Source organism: Odocoileus virginianus, chromosome X (assembly GCF_023699985.2).
Source record: "Odocoileus virginianus isolate 20LAN1187 ecotype Illinois chromosome X, Ovbor_1.2, whole genome shotgun sequence".
NCBI lineage: Eukaryota > Metazoa > Chordata > Mammalia > Artiodactyla > Cervidae > Odocoileus > Odocoileus virginianus.
The window spans coordinates 27,088,141-27,115,657 of NC_069708.1; the positions used below are offsets into that span (position 1 = coordinate 27,088,141).

General features: G+C 37.6%; 1 protein-coding gene and 1 pseudogene across 4 annotated transcripts in view; one reads left to right on the forward strand and one right to left on the reverse strand.

Moving 5' to 3' along the window:
- EDA (ectodysplasin A) overlaps positions 1-27,517 on the forward strand; it is a 362,948-nt gene that overhangs the window by 301,754 nt on the left and 33,677 nt on the right. The window lies entirely within an intron of this gene.
- LOC110130766 (general transcription factor IIF subunit 2 pseudogene) lies at positions 18,220-18,964 on the reverse strand (annotated as a pseudogene).

Consider the following 27,517-nt stretch of genomic DNA (forward strand, 5'->3'; position numbering starts at 1 on the left):
TACATAGTGATCAAGGGATCAATCCAAGAAGATATAGCAAATGTGAATATACATGCACCTAACATAGGAACACTTAAACACAGAAAGTAAATATTAACAGACATAAAGGGAGAATTGACAGTAATACAATAATAGTAAGGAACTTTAATACACCTGTAACATCACTGGTCAGATATCTGACAGATAAGGAAACGCTGGCCTTAAATGACACATTATACCAATGGAATTAATAACTATATATATATATAAAACATTCCATCTGCAAACAGCAGAATACATGTTCTTTTCAAGTGTACATGGAACATTCTCCAGGATAGATCACATGATACAAAACAAGTCCCAGTAAATTTAAGAAAACTGAAATCATATCAAGCATCTTTTTCCCACCACAACACTATGAGACTAGAAATCAGCTACAAGAAAAAACTACTAAAAACACAAACACTTGGAACCTAAACAATGTGCTACTAAACAACCAATGGATCACTGAAGAAATCAAAAAAGAAAACAGTATATTTGGAGACAAATAAAACTGAAAGCACAACAGTCCAACAGCTATGTGACACAGTAAAAGCAGTTCTAAGAGGTAAATTCATAGTGATACAAGCATACCTCAGTAAACAAGAAAATCTCAAACAGCCTAACTTTATACCTAAAGGAATTTAAAAAGAAGAACAAAGAAAACCCAATGTTAGTAGAAGGAAACAAATCATAAGAGTCAGAACAGAAATAGATTAAATAGAAACTAAAAAAGAAATATAAAAGAGCAATGAAAATAAAAATTGACTGTTTGAAACAATAAACAAAACTGATAAACCCATATTCAGATTCATCAAGAAAAAAAGAAAGTGCCCAAATCAATACAATCAGAAATGAAAGAGGAGTTACAACCAACATTATAGAAATGCAAAGGATCATAAGAGGTTACTACAAACAGTTACACATCAATAAAATGAACAACCTAGAAGAAATGAACAAATTCCTGGAAATGTACAATCTCCCAAGGCTGAATGAGGAAAAAACAGAAAACATGTCGATTACCAGTAATGAAATTGAATCAATAATAAAACAATTTCCCGAAAACAAGGGTTTAGGATCAGATGGCTGCACAGGTGAATTCTACTAAGCATTTAGCAAAGGATTAACACTGTCCTTCTCAAACTATTCCAAGGAAGTACAATGAAGGAATGCTTCTAAACTCACTCTACAAGGCCAGCATAACCCTGATACCAAACTCAGACAAAGATATCACAAAAAAGAAAATTACACTCCAGTATCACTGTTGAACATAGATGCAAAAATCAAAAAAAAAATACTAGCAAACTGAATTCACCAGTATGTTTAAAGTATCATACACAATAATCAATTGAATTTATCCCAGGGATGCTAAAATGGTTCAGTAATTACAAACCAGTCAATGTGATACAGGACATTAACAAACTGAAGAATAAAAATCATATAATTATTTCAATAGATGCAGAAAAACCTTTTGACAAAATCCAACATCCATTTATCATAAGAACTCTCAAAAAAGTGCTTTTAGAGGGAACATTGTTGTTGTTTAGTCACTAAGTTGTGTCCAACTCTTTGCAACCTCGTGGACTGTAGCCTGTGAGGCTCCTCTGTTCATGGGATTTCTCAGGCAAGAATACTGGAGTGGGTTACCACTTCCTTCTCCAGGGGATCTTTTCAATCCAGGGATCCAATCTGCATCTCCTGCATTGGCTGGCAGATTCTTTACCACTGAGCCACCGGGGAAGCCCCTTTATAGGAGAACATATATCAACATAATAAAGGTCATAGAAACTTCCCTGGTGATCCAGTGTCTGGGAGTCTGTGCTTCCAGTGCAGGGGGCCCAGTTTCAATTCCTGCTCAGGAAACTGGATCCCACATGCTGTAACTAAGACTTTGTATTCCACAACTAAAGATTCCACATGCTGCAACAAAGATTGAAGTGCTGCAACTAAGACCCAGCACAGCAAAATAAATAAATAAATGAAAATGAATAATAAAAAAAAGAATAAAGATCATATTGTACTCAATGGTGAAAGCTGAAGGCATTTCCTCTAAGATCAGGAACAAGACAAGGATGCATCCCATAAATTTTTAGATGCTGTGTTTTCATTTTCATTCCATCCTGTGTGAGCTTTTTTTTCCTTTGAGACTTGTCTTACTCATGGGTTGTTTGAAATGTGTTTTTTAGTTTGTGAGTGTTACTGCATTTTCATATTTTCTTTTATTCCTATTTCTAATCTGATATTCTCTTACTCTGAAAACATACTCTGTATTCTTTCAATACTTCTAGATTTGTTGCAGTTTGTTTTTTGACCCAGGATATGAAATGTCTTTGTGAATGTTCCAAGGCACTAGGGGAAAAGATTGTGTATTCCACTGTTGTGGGGGGAGTGTGTTACATAATTGGAGATTAGACCCTGATGGATGATTCTAGTGCTCAGTTCTTCTATATCTTTGCTAATTATCTGTCTAGTAGGTCTATATTGCTGGGAGTCAGGTATTAAAATCCCTAAGTATAATTTGGATTTTTCTGTCTTTTCAATTCTGTTTTTGTTTCAGATATTTTGAAACACTGTTGTTTGGTGCATACACATTTAGGATTGCTATAGCTTCTTGGCATGTCTATTTTTTTATCATTATATGTTGTCCCTCTCTGTCTCTGGGAATTTTTTTTTCTCAATTCTACTTTAACTCATACTAATTTAGCCATTCCTCCTTTTTTGATTAATATTACCATGATATGTCTCTTTTCTTCCTTTTAATCTATGTCACTGTGTTTGAATTATTTGCTAACTGCATATAATTAGGTCATGGTCATTTTTAGCCCACTCTGCCTGCATCTGTTTTTTAATTGACATATTTAGACCTTCTCTATTTTAAGTTAATAGTTGATATGTTAGGATTTGAGTATGCTGTTTATTTACAATTTATTTTTGTTTCCTCTGTTTCTTTTTTTTCTTTCTATGGATATTTTGCACATTTTAGAATCTCATAGTTTTACTTATACAGGTTTTAGTATGTCATATGTTGCTTAACATAATTTTCTTAGAGGTTGCTCTGGATATTAGTGAGTGTGTGTGTGTGTGTGTGTGTGTGTGTAACTTACCACAGTCTATACATATTAACAATTTACCATTTTGAATTAAGTACTGAAACCTTATTATATTATATAGTTTTTAGATGACTTGCTAAGTCATGTCCAACTCTGCAACATCATGGACTACAGTCCTCCAGGCTCCTCTGTCCTCCACTATCTCCTGGAGTTTGCTCACATTCATGTCCACTGAATTGGTGATGTTATCTAACCATCTCATCCTCTGCTGACTCCTTCTCCTTTTGTCTTCAGTCTTTTCCCAGGACCAGGGGCTTTTCCAGTGAGTCAGTTCTTCACATCAGGTAGCCAAATTATTAGAGCTTCAGCTTCAGCATCAGTCCTTCCAATGAATATTCAGGGTTTATTTCCTTTACTATTGACTGGTTGGATCTCCTTGCAGTCCAAGGGACTCTCAAGAGTCTTCTCCAACACCACAATTCCAAAGCATCAGTTCTTCAGTGCTCAGCTTTCTTTTCGGTCCAACTCTCACATCTGTACATAACTACTGGAAAAACCTAGCTTTGATTATATGGACCTTTGTCAATAAAGTGATGTCTCTGCTTTTTAATATGTTGTCTAGGTTTATCATAGATTTTCTTCCAAGGAATAGAAGTCTCTTAATTTCATAGCTGCAGTCACTGTCCCCAGTGATTCTGGAGTCCAGGAAAATCTGTCACAGCTTCCAATTATTCCTCATCTATTTGCCATGAAATGATGCAACCAGATGCCATGGTCTTACTTTTTTACTGTTGATTTCAAGCCAGCTTTTTCATACTCCTCTTTCACCCTCATCAAGAGGCTCTTTAGTTCCTCTTCACTTTCTACCATTAGAATGGTATCACCTGTGTATCTGAGGTTGTTGATACTTCTCCTGGCAATCTTGATTCTAGCTTGTGATTTCCAGCCTGGCATTTCCCGTGGTGTATTCTGCATATAAGTTAAATAAGCAGGGTGACAATATACATTCTTGTCATACACCTGCCCCAATTTTGAACTAGTCAGTTGTTCCATGTCCTTTTCTAACTGTTGCTTCTTGACCCACATACAGGTTTCTCAGGAGACAGGTAAGGTAGTGTGGTATCCCATCTCTTTATGGATTTTGCATAGTTCGTTGTGATCCACAAAGTCAAAGGCTTTAACATAGTCAATGAAGCAAAAGTAGATGTTTTTCTGAAACTTCCTTGCTTTCTACATGATTCAACAAATGTTGGCAATTTGATCTCTGCTTCCTCTGCCTCCTTGAAACTCAGCTTGTACATCTAGTATCACATCAGTTGATTTTCTTTTCTCATTCACCTTGTGAATTTTATGGTTTTTGGGATGATGAGTTATTTTATGATATGAGAAAGCTCTGGGTCCTATTTAATTTAAATCTTCTATTTAAGCAGGTAGCAAATCTGATTAGGTGTAGTGTGTTCAATTTGGCCTACTTTTTGAGCTATAATTTAAATAACAATTTCATTTTCTAAAGCATTACAGTGCTACTCTGGTTGTCTTCATGATCTGGCTCTATTTTAGTTTCGGCTTAATCTCTGCTGGTGCCACCTGTGGGAGTACAAACTGCTTCCATGACCCCACTCAGTGTCATTAGGTAGAAGACCGGGAATGCTAGAACTATATGACAAAGAGTGTTTTCCCTTGCCTATTTCCTGAACAGCCAGCACTGGTGAACTCTCCTCATATCTACAGAGGAAGGAATAACCTAACTGGGCTGCTTTATGCTGTTAGGTAGAGTACCAGGCTTCCCAGGTAGTTCAGTGGTAAAGAATCTGCTTGCCAATGCAGGATGCAAAGGAGACATGGGTTCGATCCCTGAGTCAGGAAGATCCCCTGGAAGAGGAAATGGCAACCCAATCCAAAACTCTTGCCTGGAAAACCCCATGGACAGAGGAGCCTGGCGGGCTATGGTCCATGCAGTCACAAAGAGTCAGATATGACTGAGCACACACACACCAGGAAATACAGGTTCTTTATGGGTGTTTGCCACTGGGCAGACGTTTAGGAATTCTTGAGCCTGGTTCATCTTCTGCCTCTCATTGGAGGGACAAAATACATTTTGTACAGGAATGGATTTCATATATTAAAGGCCTCTAATGTAATGTGGATGTGATATCAGACTTTGTGTGATTTTATCATATTGCCACCACTGATGTTTGTTTCTTATTGAACTATCATTTTCCCTCCTTTAAATCCAGTATCTATTGTTTTCCAAGACTATTGTGAAGTTGTAACAAGTAGCAGAAACGAACAATTTGGAATCAAATAACCTGAGTTTGTGTCTTAATTCTGCCACTGATTGTGGAATCCTAGATAAGTGATCTTCTCTTCCTTGAGCTTCTGTTGCATTCTTTGTAAAATGGACATACTACCACCCACCCACCCACAGTTAACGTGAAGATTAAGTGAAAAAATAATTCCAAATTCACTTTATAAAATGATATGGAAAGGGAGTGGCAGTTTTCTTACTCATCTGCTGTTCTCTGTAAACATTTCTGTTATTGTCATATCTGTACCATGAGTACCCCACTAGATGACCCTATTGTGCCAACCTTTAAAACCCTTATTCTTAAATTCTAATCATTGAACTGGTGCCAGGCTAACTACATAAGAATCATCTACAGCTTGCGTTTTAAATACAGATTCCCTCACTCTAAGCCCAGATTACATTTAGTAGATCTGAGATAAGGCCTAGATTTTTAAAATTCTCTCCAGACAATTCTTCAGATACAATCAGTTAGGAGATCCACTTTGTCTGAAACAGCCCTGTACCTTGCATATGGCAGACAGTCTGGAAATGGTTATTAAATTAAAGTGATTCTGGAAAAGAGAAATCCATATGACTAAAAGGTTAGAAAGTTGGACCTTGGGATAAAGAAGAAAGGAGCTGGAGTATATAAGACCAAAGAAAGGGGGACATTTCACTGCTATTTTTTATTCCACTGTGGGTTATTTTGAAGACTCAGACAAGTCGTTCTCCATTTGTGAAATGAACTAAACAATGGACAGTGTATATGATAGCAAGAGAAACTTCCATTATATGCCAGGAAGAATTTCTTGACCCTGGGTGGAATTCAGGGTTAAAGCAGATTATAGCAACAGATTGCAAACTAGCCATCCATAATGTTTCAGACTCTTACCCCTCCTAGGTCAAAGGGAACCTAGCTACATGATCTCTTATCATTCTCTTCCAGTTCTGTGATTCCAGCTACATCATGAGTCCTTACAAGCAAAGTCTAGTAAATTAAACTAGAAATTCTTGCCTTTTAAAGTGCTAGTTATTTTAAGAGTTTTCTTTGAAAAGTCTTATTCAATAGGGATATAAGATTATGAATAACCCTAAAATATTTAGCTATCTATTGAAACTTCTTCACAGTATCAAATAAAACGGGAACAGATGAAACTAGACCAGAGTCTGGTTAGTAGGTAACAGACTTACTGGACTTGCTCATTTTAAAAATTAAGATTATAAACAACATATGTCAAAAATCCTATAAAACTGCTCTGGAAATCATCTTCCTGGAAAGCCAAAATCCCTGCTAATGTTCTGAATTTGCTCTTCAGAACTGAAAGATGACATTGTATACATCTGCCACACTGTTTCAAACAATGCTTCTTTGAAACAGAGCTCACTCTGCATGCATGGGTGTGCATTCAGTAGCAACCCCAAAGTTTCAAACACCTGGCCTCTACTCAGAATGTAATCTATCCAATCCTTTGAGAGAAGACAGCTTTTCTATTTATAAATACAGGTGGTGTTGCTATGAGTTACAGTTTTCTGGAAGTTTTCATGCAGAGTTCATTATTTTAAAGCAAAAGAAAGTCATATGAGAGTGAAATCACCAGATCTTCAGTGTATCCTGAAGGCTAGAGACTTGAGAAGAATCTTAATTGGCTCTTTTTATTTTTGCTTTCACATATGTAAGTCTCCTGTTGAATCTCTCTGGTCCAGTGTTCCCTCTAATGAAGTCATGTTCTGTGCTCAGGGCAGTAATATCCTCAGAAGCAGATGTCTCCCATAAAGCATGACCTCATTCATTGGAATGGGAAGAGCCAGCAGTAGACTGTTGGGATAATGTGGAGGGAAGGGCTTTGTTTAAAAATAGTTTTCTTAAATAATGTGTTCAACTTTTTATGAATTTCTATAAAAAGGCAAATCTAATTTGTTGCTGGCTTTTTGTTAGACTTATTCCTCAAATGCAGAAAGGGCAACCATTAGGCCAAAAGAAACAGAGTCCTCACAGAGCATAGACACTTCTGTCCAGTTGTTACACTGTGACATATTTGTGTATAAAAGGGTGAAACTTGGGCTTTTCCAGATGTTAAATCTAGGCTATGTATCAGACCCCACTGAATCACAGCCTAGATTTCAGCAAGCATTTTATAAGAGCCCTGGAGCTAAGAGGAAATAAACTTAAGTGCCCAAGGAAAGTTACTGACCCAGATGCTCTCAGCAAATTAGGCAAGTGGGAACATTGCTAGAGAAGGAAAGGTAGAGAAAAAGAGTGGACCAATTAGAAAGATGCAGTTTGAAGCAATCCAAACTTGCCCAGGCGGTTGGGCTTTCCAGGTTATTCCTGTTTTAGATGTAGGGCAGTTCCTGAGTACTGACTTTAAAAATTATTAGGAATAACTGAAATCTATGATATCCTGCACTCTCTGACAACCTATAACCAGGCCTTATAGTCACTGCCCACATGCTCTACTGTGCTCCTTGCTTCTGTTTGTATCTATGCAGAAAGTGAGCATCCTAAGGGAAAAAGATCCAAAGCGCACATTTCCTAGAAAAAAAGCAAGGATTTTTCCACAAAGAGCATCACAAGGAGATATAAGATACTTATCATCTGAGTTCATCATCTGTAATTTGTAAGTTAAATCACTGCATTCCCATAAGACGTCCATTTCAGTTACAGTTCAGTTCAGTCACTCAGTCATGTCTGACTCTTTGCAACCCCATGGACTGCAGCACACCAGGCTTCCCAGTCCATCACCATCACCCGGAGTTTACTCAAACTCATGTCCATTGAGTCGGTGATGCCATCCAGCCATCTCATGCTCTGTCGTCCCCTTCTCCTGCCTTCAGTCTTTCCCAGCATCAGGGTCTTTTCCAAAGAGTCATTTCTTTGCATCAGATGTCCAAAGCATTGGAGCTTCAGCTTCAGCATCAGTTCTTCCAATGAATATTCAGGACTGATTTCCTTTAGGATTGACTGGTTTGATCTCCTTGCTGTCCAAGGGACTCTCAAGAGTTTTCTCCAACACCACAGTTCAAAAGCATCAATTCTTCGGCATTCAGCTTTCCTTATGGTCCATCTCTCACATCTATACATGATTATAGGAAAAACCATAGCTTTGACTAAACAGACCTTTTTTGGAAAAGTAGTGTCTTTGCTTTTTGATTTGCTGTCTAGGTTGGTCATTGGGCTTTCCTCATAGCTCAGTCAGTAAAGAATCTGCCTGCAATGCAGGAGACCCGGGTTCGATTCCTAGGTCAGGAAGTCCCCCTGGAGAAGGAAATGATAATCCACTCCAGTATTCTTGCCTGGAAAATCCCATGGACAGAGGAGCCTGGCGGGCTACAGTACATGGGGTCAAAAGAGTCAGACACAACTTAGCAACTAAACTACCACCAGGTTGGTCATAGCTTTTCCTCCAAGGAGCAAGCATCTTTTAATTTCATGGCTGCAGTCACCATCTGCAGTGATTTTGGATCCCAAGAAAATAAAGTCTGTCACTATTTCCATTGTTTCCCCATCTATTTGCCATGAAGTGATGGGACAGGATGCCATGACCTTAGTTTTTTTAATTTGAGTTTTAAGCCAGCTTTTTCACTCTACTCTTTGACTTTCTTCCAGAGGCTCTTCAGTTCCTCTTTGCTTTCTGCCATGTTTCAGTTACAGTTATATGTTAAGAAGTGAAGATATGCCAATAGTTCTGTAATATTATTTGATGGTGATACACACTGAAATTATATTTCTTTCTCCAGCTCCTACAGTAGTTGCTTTGACTGGCAGCTAATACTCTTCCAAAGATCAGTTTAAGCACATAACCACCATAAAGCAAATCTTTCCAGGGCAAACCTCCCAGACTTCATTCCTCATGCTCCTTGAGCCCATCCATCCCCTTCCTCCCTCCATACTTCATCTCTCATCCTTCCTTCTGGAGGCAATGACATTGGTACCTTAGATGAAAATACACAGAAAACAAATAAGAAGAGATCAATGGACTTTTTCCTAAGTTAGCATGGCTGTGTAAACTCTTAAAAAAACTGAGACTGTGCATCAGTTGTCCTCCAAGAAGTGGTACAAAATAGGACTAGCTGTAAATGTTTTAAATGAAAAAATAAAATACATTTTTTTTCCACCAGGGAGAAAAACCACCAAAAGACATCCTAGGGGGGAAAAGGAGTTAGGGCTAAATCAAGATATTGGAAAACAAATATTTCCCATGTTCTCGTTGTTCAGTCGCTAAGTCGTGTCCGACTCATTTTGACCCCATGGACTGCAGCATTACCAGGTTTCCCTGTCCTTCACCATCTCTTGGAGTTAGCTCAAACTCATGTCCATTGAGTCAGTGATGCCATCCAACCATCTCATCCTCTGTCATCCCCTTCTCGTGCCTTCAATCTTTCCCAACATCAGGGTTTTTTCCAATGAGTTGGCTCTTCACATCAGGTGGGCAAAGTATTGGAACTTTAGCTTCAGCGAAAGTCCTTCCAATGAAAATTCAGGATTAATTTCCTTTAGGATTGACTGGTTTGATCTCCTTGCTGTCCAAGGGACTCTCAAGAGTCTTCTCCAACACCACCGTTCGAAAGTATCAGTTCTTCACTGCTCAGCCTTCCTTTTGGTCCAACTCTGACATCCATACATGACCACTGGAAAAACTGTAGCTCTGACTATATGAACCTTTGTCAGCAAAGTAATGTCTCTGCTTTTTAATACAGTGTCTAAGTTTATCATAGCTTTCCTTCCAGGGAGCAAGCATCTTTTAATTTCATGGCTGCAGTCACCATCCACAGTGATTTTGGAGCCCAAGAAAATAAAAGCTGTCACCATTTCCACTTTTTCCCCATCTATTTGCCATGAAGTGATGGGTCTAGATGCCATGATCTATAAACCTACAAAGTGAAAAAGGAGAAGGAATACTTGTCAATACATTTAATGAAATTGGTATAACTTTGATAATAAATCCTTCTAAAACATAGTACCAAATGTAAACTAAAGACGTCTCACATTAAAAATCCTACATAAATTACTGCCAAATCAAACCCTGCAAAAGAAAGTATAACTTGTCATGATGAAGTAGGATTTGTCCTAGGAAAGCACAGATAGTTCAATAGAACAAAATCTCTTAGTATCACATTACATTATCAACTCAAAGGATGATCAGCTCAGATAGCATAAGTGCTCAGGGCTGGTACACTGGGATGACCCAGAGGGATGGGATGGGGAGGGTGGTGGGAGGAGGGTTCAGGATGGGGAACACATGTAAATCCATGGCTGATTCATGTCAATGTATGGCAAAAACCACTACAGTATTGTAAAGTAATTAGCCTCCAACTAATAAAAACAAATGAAAATAAAACAAGGAACTACCTTGAGATCAAATTGTTATATATTCAAATCAGGACAAATTGAACAATTTTTTGCCTTCCCCACAGTGTTAAACAATTTTATAGCGTTACAAAAGGGGGGGGGGATAATAATACCTTATGCTGATAATTTTTAATAAACTAGGGATAAAATAAGAGTATTATTTAATACAATAAAGAATTTCTTGGCCTAATAAATAGCATAGTGCATGTATGAGTGCATGCTTAGTCGATTCAGTCATGTCCGACTCTGCGTCCCTATGGACTGTACACCACCATGCTCCTCTATACATGGGGTTCTCCAGGCAAGAATACTGGAGTGGGTTTCCATTCCTTCTTCCAAGGGATCTTCCCAACCCTGGGTTCTAACCCACGTCTCCTGCATCTCCTGCATTGCAGGCAGATTCTTTACTTCTGAGTCATTGGGGAAATAACATAGTACTTTTTGTTGTTGTTAATTTTTTTTTTTATTAGTTGGAGGCTAATTACTTTACAAAATTGTAGTGGTTTTTGCCCTACACTGACATGAACATGAATCAGCCATGGATTTACATACTTAATGGCAAATATATTAGAGGCTTTCTTGCCCAAATCAAATCAACTCAAAGATACTCATTATAACTTCTGATGCTCAACATTATTTTTTTAATTCTCTTTTTTTAATTTTTTTTAATCTAGCTGTACCACACAGCTTGCAGGATCTTAGTTCCCCAACCAGATATTAAACCTGGGTTCCCTGCAGTGAAACCATGGAATCCTAACCACTAGCCCACCAGGAAGTTTCCTTCAACATTATTGTTGAAGTGCTAGCCAGTGCAATGAGACAAGAAACTGAAATAAGAAATGTTAACTATTGAACAATTATACAGACTCTCGTTATTTTTACAGAAATAATTCTATAGCTAGAAAACCCAAGATAGCTGATTGAAAAGATATGATAAGGTGCCCGGGTCTTACATTGCCTATTTCATGTATTACAAATGTAGTGTTAAACATCTTGTGTTCAAACAACACTTATGAGTTGAATATAATTGAAAGAATTAACTGAAAAGAAAAAAATTTTCTGTAGGAAGCTATATCCTTCAAGGACATTTCATAATGTTGCTGTGCCTTAGTATTGTCATTCTGAACATCAGTTCTTATTAAAGGTCTTAGTTATTTGAACTTTGTGTTTGCTTGGTTTGGGGATGAATTAAATTTATATGCTTATAATATTTTACAGAGAACTTCTATTTCTTGAGAGCCTAAGGAATATCTTGCATATATTTTTATATTATCTTTTATGATCCTTACAACTCTCTAAAGCAAGTAGTAGTATCCTCATTTTGAGGATACAGCCAGGGAGATAAAGCAATTTTCTCAGTGTCAAACAACATTTAGTAAGTGGTAGAACTGGGGCTTGAATGATATTCTGTGGTTTACTGTTATGTATCCAATATTCCTGCAAAGGGAAAAGTATTTCCTGGAACAAAGTTCTGCAGAATACAATGTATAGAATGTGGCATGCAAGATGGGGGTGGCAATATTGAAAATAGAAAAGGAAGCTAATATTTACTACATTGATGGATAACCTCTGATGAAGGCAGGTAGGTATACACTTCTTGGTAAAAAATAAAATTGGGCTAGCTCTTCCTAAATTAAAATATTTAGCAACACTTTCATCCTAGACAGGTTCTAACATAAATGACCAGAGTGCCCACAAACTGAGCATTGGAAGTCCCCAGTTTGTCTTATTATAAGAAGAATCCAATGTGACTCAGTTGAGCTCTGTCTCTGATTAAAGATACCATAAGCACAACAGCACAGTAGGTAGCCATCTTGGACTATTCTGAGACCCAGTTAAGAGTCATGTTGCATAGGTGTGGTTCTCAATGTAACTGCTCTCTGTGGTTTACCCGGTCAACTGTGGTGGCTGCATTCCTCCCCAGTGAAGGGGAACCAGAGAACCACCCACACACCCTTAGCAAGGCTGAGAAAATTACTTCTGAGAATAACCATTTGTGCTATTGATTGGATTGATCTGCCAACAGGAGGCTAGGATAGCTCTGATGATTTATGTCATGTCCCCAGTCCATGGGGTCGCAAAGAGTCGGACATGACTGAAGTGACTTAGCATAGAAGTTATAACTTAGCATAACTTAGAAGATGAATTCAATCTGAAGCATGTAGGTTTCAGGAAATAGGAAATGTATTCAAGAGGCAATGTCACAAGAGAGTTGGAGACATGGGCTGTGACTTAGAAAGTATGATTCTCCATAAGGGTTGAAGCCCTGGAAATAAATATATTCATGAGAGAGGATATAAGTAGAGAAGAACAAGAGCATAAAGGCTAACCTTGATATTTATAGTAAGATTTCTCTGTTAACCTAGCTTAAAATTTTTACAAAGGCCACATGGTTTCAAAATGAAAAAAAATACTTGACAGTTAGAGGCCTCTGTGAAAGGAACTGTGCATGTATCTAAAAGGACCTAGAGGTGTAATGTACTTAGACACTAAAAAAAAAAACCTTTAATTGAAGCTCTGCAGCAAAGGTTATCATGCTTTAAGTTGTGTCAACATGAACCGTGCAATTAGAGGGACCATCCTATGAAGAGGGCTTGAACGCAGGGATAAAGGGTAATGACAAATGCACATCTTACTTGGTCGGTAAGCATAAACAGTAGAGTTACTATAATAACCATTTCTGGTTTCATTTAACATTTTTATGTATGGTCTGGGTGAGATTTTGCAGTGAAATGTCTAAGTTCTCAGATGATGAGTCATTTAGTCCAAACACCCATTCAAAGCTCTGCTACTTGCTGACTGTGTGACCCCTGACAAGTTACTTAACCTCTCCTGTCCTATTTCCTCAACTCTAAAATAATGAAATTGGACATAAACATCTTAGCTAGAAATTCTATAACTTAGCTTAACTCAGCTCCCTTCTGTATGTCTACAATGAAAACAACACATAATCAAGTTCTTTGGTTGATTAGAGCAATGTTACAGAGTGACGATTATGGGGTCAAGGACCAGAGTAAGCAATTGTTAGAATTATTCACTATACAGAGTTCATTGTAACCAGATTGGCAAAGCACCGTTTCTGCCAGCCATCTGCTGGATTATAAAAATAGCTTTGTTATACAGGACTATCCTTTATAATTGGATTTAACCTGTATAACAGATTTGTTCAGCAATAAATTTATAAATCTCTTATACAGCATTTTAGAGCTGAGGCTCACAAAATTTTAGAGTAAGAGGTCACCTAGTCCTTGCCTATATTTGGCAGAAGGAGAGAGAAATGTAGACAGGTGAAGTTCTTTGCCCAAGGTCAGACAGCTAATAAGTCATAGAGCTATATCTCTGGACAACTAGTCCAGTTCTTTTCTTATACTTGGTTCCTAAAGCAGTCAGAAATATAGCCATTTGAGTCCTCAGGCCAGACCTAGTTTGAAGCTGTTTTGGCAGGCCTGTCAGACACAGATGTGGCTAGATAATAATGGTGATGGGAAATGAATGTGATGATTATAGCTGCTATTTCTTGAGTACCTATATGTTCCAGGCATTGTGCTAAGTACTGTGCATTATCTCACTTAATCCTCCTTACATTTTTTTTTTGAGGTAGATATTATAGTCCCAGTTTTCATAAATGAAAAAATTCAAAAGTAGAGTAACTTGCTCAAGGTCACACAGGTAGTGAACGTTAGAACTAAAATTCCAACCCAGTTCTGAAAGAATAACAAAGCTCAAGCTTTTTCCACAACCTTAGTATTTACCAAACACCATAATCCAGAACATTAATTCTTCAAGAGATAGGAATTTTCAGAAAAAGTTCTGTGGCGAAATGCTACATTGCATATCCCATTTTGGAGAGTCACACTTCTTATTTGTGTATTAAAAGATGTAAGAACTCTTCAGTGAAGAAACCTGTTTATTTTTCCTTAACCCTATGTTTCCCAAACTCTTTTTGTCCAAAAAATCCTTTTTCTAAGGACATCTGTTAATATCATGCGGGACCTGGCACTGCCTGGAATGTAGTGAAAAAACTGCACTAGAACACAGTTCATTCCATTCATCTTTCTAATTCTCCTCAGAGACTCTTGCTCTTAGGCCTGGCTTTTTCATCCTAACCACTAAAGTGACCAAAGACTTGATGTTGCAAAATATTTCTTTAGCAAGAACACACGCTTGTCACTCTGGGAACATCTCTGGTGACATGAAGGAACCTATACTTCATGGAGCTTGAGAGACCATTAAGAGTCTGAAATGTCAGCAGTTAGTGGGATTGTTTTTGTGTTGCCTGACTACAGTAATATTTTCATATTTTTTACAATATTTTCAAGTCTTTCCTAAACCAAACCAGAACTGAGCCAGAAAAGTTTCACAGTTGATCATAACTTAAGTCATGTTTGTGGAGCCTGAGGCCCGAGGCATGAGCCCCTGCTGCAAGGGCTAGAGAGGAAATCCTTGGATGAAGAATGTAAGCCTTCTCACATCAGAAATACTTTAGAGATTGGGATGTGATGGGGTGGGGTGGGAATCAACTTGCACAGCTCTACCTTTTCTTGTCTTTTTGTCATGCTTAGAGCAGATGTTGGAACTGAAATTTGGGCTCTGAACATGGACATTCCATGTGGTTCTCATTCAAAATTCTCACTCTTCTTTGAAGCTAATGGCTTCCATCTTCTTCAAATGTATTGAACTTCCCACACGTATTTGGGCATTCTCTCTGTTTACAATTCTTATGGTGTGAGATAGAACATGAGGTAAACTCTTAAGGTTACAAGATTTGAAGATACAGACTATGTTGAAGGTTGTTTTTCTTTTTTTTTTTCTTATTAAAAATTTCCAGTCCTCATCTGCCAGCCATTATCCTTACTCTCCTCTTTATTGCTTATCACTGAAAAAATGTTGGCCATGTCCAGTTGTCTGATATAACTCTCTATATAAAGTAAGGGAAGCATGAAAGTGGGGAGCCTACTACCTATATAACCAAAGAATAAGTGAAATTAAATTAACATTTATTGAGAACCTGCAATGAGCACATCACTTTCACTTATTTAGACTGCAAAACAACTGTGTAAATTGATCGGCAATTTTTGATGTTGTTATTGGTATACTTAGCATGACTATGATTCAGTAAAAAGTACAATGAACTTCGAGTCAGAGGAATGTTTGTTCACATCCCAAGTTTACCTTTTCCTATAGTCATTCATTTATTCATTCAACAAACATTGTACTGAGCACCTACTATAAAATACATTAGGTACTGGAGATACAGAGATGAATAAGACATAGCCCTTGCCCTCAAGGAGTTAACAATTTAGTGAGTTAAACAATCACATGATCAGAAAACTGTAATTTGATAGATGTAATAGTTTATTATGGGAACACAAAGAATTTGTGGCCTGAGCTGAGTCTTAATGAATGACCAGGCATTGAGGAAAAGGTGGACTGAAGAAGCACAGAAGGTATGGCATCAAGGAAGGTACAGAGACAAGAGGGAAAGGGAGTAGGTACAGAGGATATAGAGCCAGGGCTTGAAGATCCATGTTGAACTACGTGCCGTTTAGTGTTGCTTTTAAACTTGTGGATATTTTATAAAATTTTTTGTAGTTAATAGACTATGTTTTGGAGCAGTTTTAGGTTATAGGAACATTTAGCAGAAACATTCCCATATACTCTCTTTCCCCCAACCCTTGGCAACCACTTATCTTTTAATTAATTGTCTCCACAGTTTTGCCTTTTCCAGAATGTCATACAATTGGAATCATGCAGTAGGTAGCTTTTTCAGACTCGCCTCTTTCACTTAGCAATGTGCACTTAAAGTTCCTCCATGTCTTTGTGTGGCTTTATAGCTTATTTCTTTTTACTGCTAAATAATATTCCACTGTATGGAGGGACCACAGTTTGTTTATCCATTCACCTATTAAATGATATTTTAGTTGCTTCCCATTTTTGGCAATCATGAATAAAGCTGCTATAAACACTCATATGCAGGTTTTGTTTGAATATAAGTTTCAACAATTTTGGGCAAACCTAGAAGTGTGGTTACTGGGTTGTGGGAAAGTGTTACTTGCTCAGTTGTGTCCGACTCTTTGCAAGCCTATGGACTGTAGCCCGCCAGGCTCCTCTATCCATAGGATTCTCCAGGCAAGAAGACTGGAGTGGATAGCCATTCCCTTTTTCAGGGGATCTTCCCGACCCAGGGATCGAACCTTGGTCTCCTGCATTGCAGGCAGATTCTTTACTGTCTGAGCCACCAGGGAAGCCCCACTGGATTGTGTGGTAAGACTATTTTAACTTTGTAAGAAATTGCTAAACTTGCTTTCAGGGTGCCTGTACTATTTTGCATTCCCACCTGCAGTGAATGAGATCCCTGTTGCACTATATCCTCGTCAGCATTTAGTATTGTCAGTGTGGTGGCTCAGATGGTAAAGCATCTGCCTGCAATGCAGGAGACCCAGGATCGATCCCTGGGTCGGGAAGATCCCCTGGAGAAAGAAACGGCAACCCACTCCATTACTCTTGCCTGGAAAATTCCACAGAATGAGGAGCCTGGTAGGCTAACAGTCCATGGGGTCGCGAAGAGTCGGACACGACCAAGCGACTTCACTAAACTAAGCTAAGTAGATGTGCAGTGCTAGCTCATTGGCTTAATTTGCATTTCCCTAATGACATTTGCTGTTGAGATCATATGCTTATTTGTAATCTATATATCTTCTTTGGTGAGGTGTCTGTTTCAATCTTTTGCCAATTTCTTAATTGGATTGTTTTCTGATTGTTGTTTTAAGGGTTCTTTTTATATACTGAATACCAGTCCTTTACCAGATATGTGTTTTGCAAATATTTTCTCCCTTCTCCCAGTCTGTGGCTTGTCTTTTGATTAACTTAAAAGGGTCTTTCTCAGAGCAGAAGTTTTTAATTTTAATTAAGTCCAACTTTACAATTTGTTTCTTTCATGAATTGTGCTTTTAGAGCACTGCCTAAAAATCTACTGCCAAACCCAAGGTCAAGTAGACTTTTTCATACGTTATTTTCTAGGAGATTTTGTTTCGTTTCGTTTTGTTTTGTTTCAGAATAAGAAACTTTCGTTTTGTTTTGTTTCGGAATAAGAAACTTTTGAGAGTTTCTGTAGTTGACTGCCTTTTTCCTGCTGTGCCACTTACTTTGAATCTGTATTACCTCAACTCCTCAGAGAGAAACAAGAACGGGGAGTCCTCATTTAGAAAACATTTCCTAATTTTACATTTTTAAAGTTGATATTTAAAAATAAAACCCTTCTTCAACCCCCAACTGCTAGCACCATCATGAATAATTTGATTTAATACAAGTTAAGTTTATAAATAAATGTGTTCTTTTTTCTCAAAAATCACTTAAGCAACTTTACAAGAATCATTGTTTAAAAAATTTACCTAGAGAAATTAAAGTACCATTTTCCCCCAACACAGATGGTGCTCAAGGATTCACATATCAAGGTCGTTTCCTTAGTGTATCACCCTTTAGTTGTTCTCTTAGCAGGTGGGTTTTGAGTCTTCTTAATCACTCTTTTCTTCTCCTTGAGAATGTCTGTACTCTGGTTTCAGCCCCCATGTGTTTTTGTGGATCCCTTTTACATTTTGAATACCAGTTTCTTTTAAGATTTCCTTCAGGTACAACACAGGCTGTTTTGTGATGTCCACCAAGTCCTTAAGATTATAATATTGATGTTTCTCAAAAGCCGAAACCAGCTTGTCTAAAATGTGTTGTTTATCAGTTCAGACTTGTTTTCCATCTTCTTTCTTTTTCCTTTTATATTCTATATTGTATTGATGATTAGCAACAGGTTTGTAATTGGTTGTCACAGCTTTGTCCAGGTGCTGTGGTAGCCTTACAGGACTGGAAGATTCTTCTATTTGTAATCTCTTGAATCACTGGTAGTTTTCACTGGCAGTGGGTCAGCATTCAGCTCTTTGTACCACTATTCCTTCCAGTGAAAGCTTATCTGATGAGCTCTGAGTAAACCCTGTTAATGTCTGTCCTGCAACACTTTGCAAGATAAATGCATATTCTCAAGGAGCACTGACGGAAGCTATTTTTCTGCCAATATCATAAGTATTTACAAGATCCTCATTCAAAGTAAATAACACCTTGGTCCTTCCTTGATTTTTGGAAATCCAGTTTTCCAACTTCACTTCTTTGGGCCTTAGCCCATTGCAGTGACAGATATCAAAGAACCCTGACCAGCCACATTCTGGTGCTCTGTTTGGCACCTGTCATGTCAAGTTCCCTGCTTTCTGCCATGGATCTGTTGCCAGCAGAGGTGTTCGGGCCAGGGTAGCGGGCCCCAGGAGCTGGGGGCTATAGGGCAAAGGGCCAGAGCAGAGAGCAAAACTGGCTGGAGGCTGACTGTGAAGAGCTGGAGTTCACATGCTGGGATGCTGGAAGCCAGGGAACTTCCAGGATTTTTAGAGCTCTGTGTTTTACACTTAGTTCTATGATCCATTTTGAGTTTATTTTTGTGGAAGGTATAAGGACAGTGTCTGGATTTTTTTTTTTTTTTTTTTTTTTTTTTGCATGAGCTGTCCAGTTGTTCCAGCACCATTTGTTGAAAAAACTATTCTTTCTCCGTTGGATTGCTTTGTTCCTTTGTCAAAAATCAGTTGACTATATTTGTTTGGGTCTGTTTCTGTGCTCTGTATTCTGGCCCATTAACCTGTATGTCTATTGTTCCACCAATACCAACACAATCATGAATACCATAGCTTTATGCTAAATTTTGTATCAGGTAGTTTTGGCCCTCCAACTTTGTTCTTATACTTGAATATTGTGAGTCTTTTTCCTTTGTGCATAAAATACAAAGTCAGGGTTTTTTATAGCCACAAAATAATTTGCTGTGATTTTGACTGGGATTGCACTGAGTCCATAGATAAGTTGAAAAGAGTGTACCCCAATGTTCATCACAGCCCTGTTTATAATAGCCAGGACATGGAAGCAACCTAGATGCCCATCAGCAGATGAATGGATAAGAAAGCAGTGGTACATATACACTATGGAATATTACTCAGCCATTAAAAAGAATTCATTTGAATCAGTTCTAATGAGATGGATGAAACTGGAGTCCATTATACAGAGTGAAGTAAGCCAGAAAGAAAAACACCAATACGGTATACTAATGCACATATATGGGCTTCCCTGATGGCTCAGAGTTTACAGCGTCTGCCTGCAATGCGGGAGACCTGGGTTTGATCCCTGGGTCGGGAAGATCCCCTGGAGAAGGAAATGGCAACCCACTCCAGTATTCTTGCCTGGAGAATCCCACGGACGGAGGAGCTTGGTGGGCTATAGTCCATGGGGTCGCAAAGAGTCAGACACGACTGAGCGACTTAACTAACTAACTAATGCATATATATGGAATTTTAAAAGATGGTAATGAGAACCCTATATGCAAGACAGAAAAAGAGACACAGATGTATAGAACAGATTTTGGACTCTGTGGGAGAAGGCGAGGGTGGGATGATCTGAGAGAAGAGCATTGAAACATGTATATTATCAATTGTGAAACAGATCGCCAGTCCAGGTTTGGTGCATGAGACAAGTGCTCAGGGCTGGTACACTAGGATGACCCAGAGGGATGGGATGGGGAGGGAGGTGGGAGGGGGTTCACGATGGGGAACACATGTAAATCCATGGCTGATTCATATCAATGTATGGCAAAAAAACCACTGCAATATTGTAAAGTAATTAGCCTCCAACTAATATAAATAAATGAAAAAAAATTATATCATAAAAATTCCCTATTTTAAAATTTTTAAAAAGTTGAAAAGAAATGACATCTTAACAGTATTGAGTCTTCCTGTCCATGAACATAGAATATCCTTCCATTTATTTAGGCTTTTATTTCTTAAATCAGAGTTTTATAGTTTTCCCTCATATAAGTCTTATACATACTCTGTTTGATTTGTGCATAAATATTTCTTCTTTTTTGGTGCTAAAATGTTTTTTTTAATTTCAAAGTCCAGTTGTTATTCTTAGTATAGGAAAACAATTAACTTTTGTATATTGGACTTGTATCTCACAGCTTTATTATACTTGCTTATTAATTCCAGGAGCATTTTTTTTGTCAATGCACTACTTTTTTACATAGAAAATCACATCATCTACAAACAAAGACAATATTTCTTTCTTTCCAATCTGTGTGCTTTCTCTTTTCTTATTTTTAACTTTTAATTTTATATTAGAATATAGACAATTAACAATGTTGTGTTAGTTTCAGGTGGAATAGCAAAGGGACTCAGCCATATATAAACATGTATCCATTCTCCCTCAAACTCCCCTCCCATCCAGGCTGCCACATAACATTGAGCTGATTTCCCTGTGCTCTATAGTAGATCCTTGTTGGTTATCCATTTTAAATACAGCAGTGTATACATGTCCACTCCAAACTCCCTAACTATCCCTTCCCCCCACCCTTCCCCACTGAAAACCGTAAGCTCTTTCTCTAAGTCTGTGATTCTGTTTCTGTTTTGTAAGTTCAGTTCAGTTCAGTCACTCAGTCGTGTCCGACTCTTTGCAACCCCATGGACTGCAGCTCGCCAGGCTTCCATGTCCATCACCAACACCTGGAGCTTGCCCAAACTCATGTGCATTGAGTCAGTGATGACATCCAACCATCTCATCCTCCATCATCCCCCTCTCCTTCTGCCTTCAATCTTTCCCAGCATCAAGGTCTTTCCCAATAAGTTAGTTCTTTGCATCAGGTGGCCAAAGTACCAGAGTTTCAGCTTCAGCATCAGTCCTTCCAGTGAGTAGTCAGGACTGATTTCCTTTAGTATTGATTGGTTTTTTCTCCTTGCAATCCAAGAGACTCTCAAGAGTCTTCTCCAACACCACAGTTCAAAAGCATTGATTCTTCAGTGCTCAGCTTTCTTTTTTTTTTCCATTTATTTTTATTAGTTGGAGGCTAATTACTTTACAATATTGTAGTGGTTTTTGCCTTACATTGACATGAATCAGTCATGGAATAGTCCAACTCTCACATCTATACATGACTACTGGAAAAACCATAGCTGTGATTAGTAAGTAAGTTCATTTATATAATTTCTTTTTAGATTCTGCACGTAAGAGATGTCCTATATTTCTCCATCTCTGTCTGACTTCACTTAGTAAGACAATCTCTAGGTCTGTCCATATAGGTGCAAGAGGTATTATTTCATCCTTTTCAATGTATATGTGTATCACATCTTCTTTATCCATTCCTTTGTTGATGAATATTTAGGTTGCTTCCATGTCTTGGCTATTGTAAACAATGCTGCAGTGAACATTGGGGTGCATGTATCTTTTTGAATTATGGTTTTCTCCAGGTATATGCCCAGGAGTGGAATTGCAGAGTCTTGTAGTAGCTGTATTTTTAGTTTTTTAAGGAAACTCCATACTGTTCTCCACAGTGGCTGTACCAATTTACATTCCCACCAACACTGTAGGAGGGTTTCCATCTCTTCACACCCTCTCCAGCATTTATTGTTTGTGGATTTTTTTTTATGATAGCCATTTGGACTGGTGTGAGGTGATGTCTCTTAGTTTTGATTTGTATTTCTCTAATAATTAGTGATGTTGAGCATCTTTTCATGTGCCTGTTGTATGCCTTTTCTTTCTTGTCTTACCTTATTGCATTAGCTGGGAGCTCCAGTGTGATGTCAAATAGGAGTGGTCAGACAGGACATCCTTGCCTCATTCTCAGTCTTAGAGCGAAATCATCTAGTTTCTCAGTATAAGTATGATATTAGCTATAGATTTTGTAGATTTTTTTTATCAAATTGATCAAGTTTCTCTCTTCTCCTAATTTGACAAGAGTTCTTATCACGAATGGATCTTGGATTTTATCAAATGATTTTTCTGCATCTATTGATAATGATCATATGGTTTTTCTTCTTAAGCATGTCGCTGTATGATGGATTAAGTTAGTTTTTGGATATTAAATCAGCCTTGTGTACCAGCAATAAATACCACTTAGTTGTGCTGTATAATTTTTGTAACATTGTTGAATTTGACTTGCTAATATTTTGTTGAGGGTTTTCAATGAGATGTTGGTCTGTATTTTTCCTTTCTTTTAATATATTTGACTTTGGTATTAGGATAATTCTAGCTTCATGGAATAAGCTAGAAAATGTTCCATCTGGTTCTATTTTCTGCAAGAGGTTGTAGAGAATTGTTATAATTTCTTCCCTAAATGGTAAAATTCACCAGTGAAACCATCTGGACCTGGTACTTTCTGTTTTAAAAGGTTATTAATTGTTGATTCAAGTTCTTTAATATGTATAGGCCTATTCAGATTATATAGTCAATTTCTTTAATATGTAGATGAGTTATCATTTATAAATTATATTTTCAGATTATATATTTCTCCTTATATGAGTCTTGATAGATTGTATCTTTCAAATAATTAGCCAGTTTCATTTAAGTTATCAAATTTGTGAGCAGATTTGTTCATGGTATTATTTCATTATCCTTTTAATGTACATTAGATCAGTAGTAATGGCCCTTCTTTCCTTTCTGATATTAGTAATTTGTGTTTTTTCTCTCCCTTTCTTGGTTAGCCTAGGTAAGGGTTTATTGATATTATTCATCTTTTCAAAGAACCACCTTTTGGTTTCATTGATTTTTTTTTCATTGTTTTCAATTTCACTTCTTTTACTTTGATTTTTATTTTTCTTCTCTTGGGCTTACTCTGAATTTAATTTGCTCTTCTTTTTCTAGTTTCCTGAGGTGAAATCTTAGATTAAATATTTTCTGAAATCATTTAGATCTTTTTTCCTGTTATAATCCATATAATTTTCCAGCTACTTTCTGTTACTAATCTCTAGTTTAATTCCATTGTAATATGAGAGTACAATTAATATGATCTCTATGCTTTTAAATTTGCTAAGGTATGTTTTATGACACATAATGTTTATCTCGGTGAATGTTCCATGTGAACTTGAAGACTGTATATCCTGCTCTTGTTGGATGAAGTATTATATAAATGTCAGTCAGATACTAGTTGATTAATGGTGCTATTCAGCTCAGTATATCCTTACCAATTTTATCCTGCTAGATATTTCAGTTACTGATCAAAGGACGGTGGAGTCTCCAACTATAATAGTGGAGTCATCAGATTTTGCCATAAGATTAAAGGATCTTATGTCACGGAAAATTGAGCCCTCTATCACTATATATGGAGAAGGCAATGGTACCCCACTTCGGTGTTCTTGCCTGGAAAATCCCATGGATGGAGGAGCCTGGTGGGCTGCAGTCCATGGGGTCGCTAAGAGTCGGACACGACTGAGCGACTTCACTTTTACTTCTCACTTTCACACATTGGAGAAGAAAATGGCAACCCACTCCAGTGTTCTTGCCTGGAGAATTCCAGGGACGGGGGAGCCTGATGGGCTGCTGTCTATGGGATCACACAGAGTCGGACATGACTGAAGTGACTTAGCATCACTATATGATGCCTCTCTTCACTCCTGATAATTTCCCTTCCTCTGAAGTCAACTTTGTCTGAAATTAGCTTGCTTTTGATTAGTGTTAGCATGGTATATCTTTCACCATCCCTTTACTTTTAATCTGCCTTTGTCTTATATTTAAAGTGTATTTCTTACAGAAATAGTTGGTTATTGGGTTTTTTTTTTTTCTTTTCATTAATTTTTATTAGTTGGAGGCTAATTACTTCACAACATTGCAGTGGGTTTTGTCATACATTGACATGAATCAGCCATGGAGTTACATGTATTCCATCCCGATCCCCCCTCCCACCTCCCTCTCCACCCAATTCCTCTGGGTCTTCCCAGTGCACCAGGCCTGAGCACTTGTCTCATGCATCCCACCTGGGCTGGTGATCTGTTTCACTATAGATAATATACATGCTGTTCTTTCAAAACATCCCACCCTCGCCTTCTCCCACAGAGTACAAAAGTCTGTTCTGTACATCTGTGTCTCTTTTTCTACTTTGCATATAGGGTTATCATTACCATCTTTCTAAATTCCATATATGTGTGTTAGTATGCTATAATGTTCTTTATCTTTCTGGCTTACTTCACTCTGTATAATGGGCTCCAGTTTCTTCCATCTCATTAGAACTGATTCAAATGAATTCTTTTTAACGGCTGAGTAATATTCCATGGTGTATATGTACCACAGCTTCCTTATCCATTCGTCTGCTGATGGGCATCTAGGTTGCTTCCATGTCCTGGCTATTATAAACAGTGCTGCGATGAACATTGGGGTGCACGTGTCCCTTTCAGATCTGGTTTCCTCAGTGTGTATGCCCAGAAGTGGGATTGCTGGGTCATGTGGCAGTTCTGTTTCCAGTTTTTTAAGGAATCCCCACATTGTTTTCCATAGTGGCTGTACTAGTTTGCATTCCCGCCAACAGTGTAAGAGGGTTCCCTTTTCTCCACACCCTCTCCAGCATTTATTGCTTGTAGACTTTTGGATAGCAGCCATCCTAACTGGCGTGTAATGGTACCTCATTGTGGTGTTGATTTGCATTTCTCTGATAATGAGTGATGTGGAGCATCTTTTCATGTATTTTTTAGCCATCTGTATGTCTTCTTTGGAGAAATGTCTGTTTAGTTCTTTGGCCCATTTTTTGATTGGGTCATTTATTTTTCTGGAGTTGAGCTGGAGGAGTTGCTTGTATATTTTTGAGATTAATCCTTTGTTGCTTCATTTGCTATTATTTTCTCCCAATCTGAGGGCTGTCTTTTCACCTTGCTTATAGTTTCCTTTGTTGTGCAAAAGCTTTTAAGTTTAATTAGGTCCCATTTGTTTATTTTTGCTTTTATTTCCAATATTCTCGGAGGTGGGTCATAGAGGATCCTGCTGTGATTTATGTCGCAGAGTGTTTTGCCTATGTTCTCCTCTAGGAGTTTTATATTTTCTGGTCTTACATTTAGATCTTTAATCCATTTTGAGTTTATTTTTGTGTATGGTGTTAGAAAGTGTTCTAGTTTCATTCTTTTACAAGTGGTTGACCAGTTTTCCCAGCACCACTTGTTAAAGAGGTTGTCTTTTTTCCATTGTATATCCTTGCCTCCTTTGTCGAAGATAAGGTGTCCATAGGTTCGTGGATTTATCTCTGGGCTTTCTATTCTGTTCCATTGATCTATATTTCTGTCTTTGTGCCAGTACCATACTGTCTTGATGACTGTGGCTTTGTAGTAGAGCCTGAAGTCAGGCAGGTTGATTCCTCCAATTCCATTCTTCTTTCTCAAGATTACTTTGGCTATTCGAGGTTTTTTGTATTTCCATAGAAATTGTGAAATTATTTGTTCTAGTTCTGTGAAAAATACTGTTGGTAGCTTGATAGGGATTGCGCTGAATCTATAGATTGCTTTGGGTAGTATAGCCATTTTGACAATATTGATTCTTCCAATCCATGAACACAGTATGTTTCTCCATCTATTTGTGTCCTCTTTGATTTCTTTCATCAGTGTTTTACAGTTTTCTATGTATAGGTCTTTTGTTTCTTTAGGTAGATATACTCCTAAGTATTTTATTCTTTTTGTTGCAATGGTGAATGGTATTGTTTCCTTAATTTCTCTTTCTGTTTTTTCATTGTTAGTGTATAGGAATGCAAGAGATTTCTGTGTGTTAATTTTATATCGTGCCACTTTACTATATTCATTGATTAGCTCTAGTAATTTTCTGGTAGAGTCTTTAGGGTTTTCTATGTAGAGGATCATGTCATCTGCAAACAGTGAGAGTTTCACTTCTTCTTTTCCTATCTGGATTCCTTTTACTTCTTTTTCTGTCCTGATTGCTGTGGCCAAAACTTCCAAAACTATGTTGAATAGTAGTGGTGAGAGTGGGCACCCTTGTCTTGTTCCTGATTTCAGGGGAAATGCTTTCAATTGTTCACCCTTGAGGGTGATGCTTGCTGTGGGTTTGTCATATATAGCTTTTATTATGTTGAGGTATGTTCCTTCTATTCCTGCTTTCTGGAGAGTTTTAATCATAAATGCATGTTGAATTTTGTCAAAGGCTTTTTCTGCATCTATTGAGATAATCATATGGTTTTTATCTTTCAATTTGTTAATGTGGTGTATTACATTGATTGATTTGCGGATATTAAAGAATCCTTGCATTCCTGGGATAAAGCCCACTTGGTCATGATGTATGATTTTTTTAATATGTTGTTGGATTCTGTTTGCTAGAATTTTGTTAAGGATTTTTGCATCTATGTTCATCAGTGATATTGGCCTGTAGTTTTCTTTTTTGTGGCATCTTTGTCTGGTTTTGGAATTAGGGTGATGGTGGCCTCATAGAATGAGTTTGGAAGTTTACCTTCTTCTGCAATTTTCTGGAAGAGTTTGAGTAAGATAGGTGTTAGCTCTTCTCTAAATTTTTGGTAGAATTCAGCTGTGAAGCCATCTGGTCCTGGTCTTTTGTTTGCTGGAAGATTTCTGATTACAGTTTCGATTTCCTTGCTTGTGATGGCTCTGTTAAGATCTTCTATTTCTTCCTGATTCAGTTTTGGAAAGTTATACTTTTCTAAGAATTTGTCCATTTCATCCAAGTTGTCCATTTTATTGGCATAGAGCTGCTGGTAGTAGTCTCTTATAATCCTTTGTATTTCAGTGTTGTCTGTTGTTATCTACCCATTTTCATTTCTCATTTTTTTAATTTGGTTCTTCTCTCTTTGTTTCTTAATGAGTCTTGCTAATGGTTTGTCAATTTTGTTTACTTTTTCAAAAAACCAGCTTTTAGCTTTGTTGATTTTTGCTATGGTCTCTTTAGTTTCTTTTGCATTTATTTCTGCCCTGATTTTTAAGATTTCTTTCCTTCTACTAACCCTGGGGTTCTTCATTTCTTCCT